This window comes from Gallus gallus, chromosome Z (assembly GCF_016699485.2).
Source record: "Gallus gallus isolate bGalGal1 chromosome Z, bGalGal1.mat.broiler.GRCg7b, whole genome shotgun sequence".
Taxonomy (NCBI): domain Eukaryota; kingdom Metazoa; phylum Chordata; class Aves; order Galliformes; family Phasianidae; genus Gallus; species Gallus gallus.
Window position 1 is genome coordinate 31641613 of NC_052572.1, and position 6613 is coordinate 31648225.

The following is a 6613-nucleotide window of genomic DNA, read 5'->3' on the forward strand; positions in this document are numbered from 1 at the left end:
ATCATTATTATCATTACCTTCAAGTGTCCTCTGGATGGCATACCTTCCTTTTATTGTATCAACTGCACCACTCAGCCTGGTGTCGTCTACAAACTTGCTGAGGATTCACTCAATTTCACTGTCTAGGTGATTGATAAAGATGTTAAAGAGCACTGGTCTCAAGATTGATGCCTGAGGAAATCCACTCATTACTAGCATCATGCTGGATATAGAGGTGCTTACCACAATCCTCTGTCAGGGATTATCCATCCAATTCCTTACCCACTGAGTTGTTCACCCTTCATATACATACTCTCTAAGAGATAAAGATGTGGCATGGGACCGTATCAAAGGCTTTTCAGAAGTCTAGGTAGATTACACCATTTGTTCTTCCTGTATCTACTGGTGGTGCCACTCCATCATATAGGGCCACCAGACTAGTCAGGTACAATCTGTCCTTGGTGAAGCTGTGCTGACTGTCTTCAATCACCTTCTTGTCTTGAGTGAGCCTTAACATAGCTTCTAGGAGGATCCATGACCTTACCAGGAATAGAAATAAGGTCCACCTATCTGTAGTTTCCTTTATCTTCCTTTCTATCTTTCCAAAAAAAAATGCAAGTGAAGATTTCTTTTCTCCACTCACAGTGGGCTTCACCTGACAGTCATAACTTTTCAAATATGATGGAGAGTAGGCTGGCAACCACATCAGCCAGGTCCTTTAGGAACCTGGGAAACGTCATTAGGCCCCATAGACTTATATACAGTCAACTTTATGGGGCGGCTTCAAAATTGCTCTTTACTTACAATGAGAGGGATTTTGCTCTCCCAGTTCCTGCCTAGATATTCAGGGATGTGAGACAGGGACGTGAGACTTGGGAAGACTGACTGCCAGTGAAGGCTGAGGCAAAGAAGTTGTTGAGTACCTCAGCTTTCTCCATGTCCTATTGCCATTTCTGCCTTCTCATTTATAAGAGGGAGTACACTCTCCTTAGTCTGTCTCTTCTGATCAAGACGTCTAAAGAGTCCCTTCTTGTTATTTTTCATAACCTTTGCCAAGTTCAGTTCCACCTCTGCCTTGGTTTTCCTCTGCAGATCCAAATAGCATCTCTGTATTTTTCCCACTCTTTTCCCCTGCTCTCAGTTGCTCATGTTCTCAAGGGTCTACCTATGTACCTGTGGGGTTGTCCTGGCACTGCTCCTGGTTCTGTCCATGCCTCCTCAGCAGCTCTCAAAATGGTCTGGGTCTCCTGGCAGCTTCAGGTATCTCCCTCCAGGCCCTGGGGCCTCAGTGATTTGAGAACTGCCCTGCACACTGTGATCCCCTGCTCTGCTGCAGAACATGCCTGCACTGGAGCTGATTGCCTTGGAGAAAGACTATGAAGATGTAATCCATTAAAACAATTCCCATTCTCTTATTTATTTATTTATTATGGTGTACTTAGATGAAACTAATTTGCTTGAACTCTATCAGTCATTTTAAAAGTCTTCTTAAAGCAGAGGAAGGGTCTGGAAAATTTCAGCTACTGTCCCAACATATAATAAAAATATTATGGCTAACTTTGTAGCTGATATGTTGATAAAGCATTTCCTTACTTCCATCCAGAAAAACTGCATTTTTTTTTTCCCACAAAGTGCTTATGGCTATCAAAGTGGTTTTTTCTTTGCTTATTCTTACCCTTTTTGATGCTCCCTTATCCCAGAATTCCTCGTGTATTTAAAACATCCAGTTAAAAATTGTGAGCTTTCTAAACTCAAAATGGACTCTAAGTTAAAGGAATCAGTATGGACCTCACCATTACAAATCCGAACCTCTCTCAATCTAATATACCTTACAGTATAATCCAGTTTAAGGATTTGCCAAAGTATACTGTTGCCAGCTTACTGATGGGGACAGTTTACAGATGGTCTCCTAATGGACACATGGGTTCAGCCTGGAGAAGAGAAGGCTCAGGGAGACCTCTTTGTAGCCTTCTAATATGAAGATTATAAATTATATTAGTTTATTTTGCATTTTGCATCTAATTATATTAGACACGTGATTATAAATACGAGGGAGACCAACTTTTTACACAGTCTGGTAGTGGTAGGACAATGGGGAATGGTTTTAAATTAAAAGACGAGAGATTTAAATTAGACTTCAGGGGGAAATCAACAAAGAAATGGAAGCACATATCATGCCTGAATTCTAAAATCACAGTGACTTTCCCTGGCATTCTTCTCATCTTCCTGAACTACTATGAATGCTCCATTTTCTTCAGGACTACATACTTGGTAGATTTTGCAGTAAAGTAAACTAGTAGTCTGTGGTTAATGTGCAATTAAATTCATCCAGTGGTAAATTCCCTGGCTAGTTGCTAAAATAGTCATTACAGCTTGAAAGAAGGTGCTCTATTGCTTCAGGTCTTCGTGGTCAATATTACTGATTGAAAATGTAGTTACTGATATGAAATCCTATTTTTGTTGCTGATGTCACATTCATTTATTTAACCTTTGGCTTCAAGTGGAGATTTTCTGTTTTAGGATTCAACCAAGAGGCTATTAGAAAACAGTTCATCAGGGAGACTGACAGATCCTTAGCTCTGTAACAGTCACATCTATTGGAACAAAACGTAAATAAGATGGTAGCCATGCTAAAGAAGTGCTAAGAAAATACGTATTAGAATAGTTCAATTATCAAGAACAGGATATGCATAAACAAAGTCATTTCATCCGGAACAGGCCCTGGATGGCATCATGCCCCCTTGTTGATGCAATCAATCAGGAATGACCATAAACTGATGAAAATTTGCAGAGTAATGCCACTGGCTTAGGGTCACACTCATATCTTGCTTTGCACTGCTTTACCTTTGCTGTGTTCTTTGTAATTTGTCAATCTTATGATTTCTACAAAATAATAGACAGAACTTTGGACAGGGTAGGAGGTTTGCTTACCTTCCTTTATGTTCTCATTCCATGTTTTTTATACTAATTTTGATAACAGTAACTACTCTAACAGATAAAGTGAAAACTAAGATTTTTATAGTTTTACAGTATTAAATCATTACACAGTGCAGTGGGATTAACAAACCTGGAACTTTTCCAAAATTTAATACATATGCTTATTATGTTTTCAGAGGTCTATTAAAATAAAATGAATAAACAACAAATGAACAAACAAAACAGGTTTCAATTCTGTCTTATAATAAAGAAAAAAAACAACATCAACAGATTGTACTCCACTTTAGGAAAACTGCAGGATTCAAAGAAGAATAGTTTTTTTTTAATTTTTGTTTTGCATTTCCTAAATTATGTTGCCACAGAAATTCTTTTAGCTCTCTCAGATATGAGCAAGAAAATATGCATAGTTTGGAGAAAAAAGCCTCTTCTGATCTGATTCTATGATGATTTTGAAATGATATCCAGCTATACGTTCTAGCAAAATTCCAAAAAATGCCCAAACTCTAAAATAACAATATTCAGGATGCCCTTCCTTTGTTGCAGCAACACCACAAAACCTGTGGAACATCACTGAGAGGAAGTACTCACCAAAACAGACTTTCAAAACAATGAAGTATAGGGCACAGGCCCAGATCTGCTTACATATTATTGCAGAAGGGAAATATCAGCTTAATTAGGCTGGTGACTCCTTGGGAGCCATTAGTAGCTGACAGTGGCCTTGAAGTTGCTCTAAACTCAGACAAGATGACAAAACATGAGCTGCTGGCTCAGGGCATCATAGCAAGCATCACTCTTCCCTTTTTCCCATGGCCAGTGAACTCCAGCAGACTGTCTGGATTACAGTAGGTAAAATGTAAGCGAGAAAATAAAAGCTAAAGAAGCTAGAAATGCCAGATTTGTAAAGAGTGGGTGGTTAAATGAGTGTACAAGTGTACATTCAATCTTCTTCTTTTTTTTTTTTTTTTCAGGAAAAAGAAAAAAAACCAACCAAACAACAACAACAACAAACACACAATGTTTGCATATTTCCTGAGAAGTAAGAGTAATTTTATTTAAAATAAAATGAGTAATCTTCATTTGATCTGACACAACCTGCTTATGTGAGCCTACTGTGCAGCACTCTACTGACAAAGGACTTGATAAACGCTGATAAAATGTAACATCCATCATCCTACAGTACAGAAAGAAACTGTAAAAGATTATTTAAAAATAGGGTCGTTATCCACTATTTTGATGTCATTTACTCCAGTTACATCTTTTTTCCTCCTCAAGTTCTGAAACATAATTTCATGCAGTTACCATCACTATGTGGAACAAGATGCCTCAACCCAGCAGCCTCAGTTCATAGACATTTCATCATGCTAAATAACATATTGGGGAAGCATTTTCCTTAGAGGAATATGGTATAGGAGAGAAAAAACAAGAAACTAAGAAATGATGAGGCTGCAGGTAGTACACTTATCCAACCTGCTCAAATCATTTTTTTTTTTAATTACTCTATTACATCCAGCTGTAGAATATTGGAGAATGAAGGCATAACTAGAATGTTAAAGACAGAGGGAATTAAAGTTTAAGTAAAATACTTGATGGAAAAAAATATTGAGAACCTGAGTTCTTAAAATTCTGATAAACTTTCTCAACTTTCTTTTTAATCTCTAGAATTAGAAACAGACATGAGAAAATACTGTGAAAAACACTAAAATTCCACCTTAGAAGTAGAAAAAATGCAAAACAACTAGTGAGAAGAGCCTGGATAACAAGACTGTGAGAATAATTTTGAAGAATTGAGAGGTTTGGACAAATTTCAGAAGTGCTTCTCAAATTTCAAGGACTTGTCTGAACAAAATCAGGTCTCCAAATCTTGAGGTACACACTTTGCAACCCTCATCTTTGTGCTAAAAGCCATTGTGTGATTAAGGAGGAAGTAATTTTTCCAAAATTAGCATTCTGCACATATTCTCAAATAACTGAGTGTCAATAGTTTTTTTTTTTCTTCTCAGTCCAAGTAAATTTTACAGCTTAAGGAGGAATAAATTCCTCTACCATCACTACTGCTATTCAGTTTGTAGAACTAAGTCAATCCACAAAAGAAAGAGGACCAAAATGGGAGAGTTTTTCCATCAAAACATACTTAATTACATCTGGAATTCAGGGGGTGAGGGGTAAGACATGCTTCAGACAATTTCAACAGGAAGACCCAAATCCTATTCCCCCATGGGAAGATCAACAGTTTTAAAAAAAAGATACAGTGAACTTAGCCTAAATACTGCTTCTAAAAGTAAGCACTAAATTTCAAAAGAAGAGGCACATTTGCTTAGTTTTCCAGTTTTCCAGGCACAGTACTGGAGTTGCTGTGTCAGGCAACTTTTTTATATGGTATTTGTTTAACTCATGGATGTCCCATCATTTTGACTTGCCTGGGTCACAGTGAGTGAAGAGGTATTGTCTTGGGCCACATATAAAATATAAAATGTAATTACTGTATATAAGTAAAAAAAAATCAACTGTATTTTATTTTAAAAATATTTTTAGTAAACAAAAAAGTAACAAAAACATGAAACTAGTGGGATATTTTACTTTTAATGAAAATAAAGTATCAGCTTCACCCAATGGAAATGGTTGCTTTTCTAAGTGAGTTCTCAAAGTGTTTGTTCATAAGACATTTGATGAAATCTTACTCTCCCTGTGCTTCTTCCTCAAAACTGAACATACTGCCAAAAAGTGATGACATGAAAAAGGCATGATTGGTAAGCAAAGGACATTTCTCTTTGGTAAGATAGGGCTTATGGAAGTCTACCAGACATGATCAAATTTTCTGAGTTAAATGTCTGATTGCAACTTTATGAATTCCATTTGAAAATTCAACGGTAATGTACTTATGTCAACTGAAAATGGAGTTGCAAGTATACAAAATACTAATTACTGTTTTGGAAATCTTGAAGTCTGTTCTCAAATTCATTAATCAAAATGGAAAGCGAGGCCATGTATTTTTCACTGTTCACAGGACTGTATTTAGCCAGTGTATCAAAATGTTTAAAGTTATTTACCAAAGCTTGAGTTAGCGCAGCACTATGCGCTCCCCATGTCCTGGTTTCATTCCAGAGAGTGTCCATCACACACTGATGTTTGGTTGCTGTGAGCAGTGGGTGCACATCCAAGGCTGGACTTGGTGTAGCAAAGCCATTGACATGATGGTGAGTGGCAGGGAGCAGCCACAGCAGGTTGGTTGTTTCTACTTCAACTTCTCCAGAGTAAGTGAAATGTATCGTAATATATGTCGTAATTTTCAGGAACAGAATCAATGATAAACATAACCGCCAGTATAAAGAGAGCCCTAAATATACTGATTTCAAGGGAAAGTGTGGAATATGCATGTAGAGACATGGTGTAAAATTGCTTCATTTTACACAGACAGCTATTTTATTTTTGAAGTACAGTTTCCTAAGATGTTCTATCTGCAATCTACCATATTCTTTTTATGCAAACTTTCCAAGTTGAGAATAAACCTAAGTGCTGAGCACTAGCTTCTGTAATTTGTAATCTCAAATATCTTCTTTCAGAGGCTGCAGCTCTCAAAATCCTGAAGTTGCACACTAATCTAACCTTTCACACATGTTCAAGTGAGTCTCCAACATCTGTAACTGTAGAAAGAAGCTAAAAATAATAAACAAGACTATTTCAACTCATCAAAACAAAT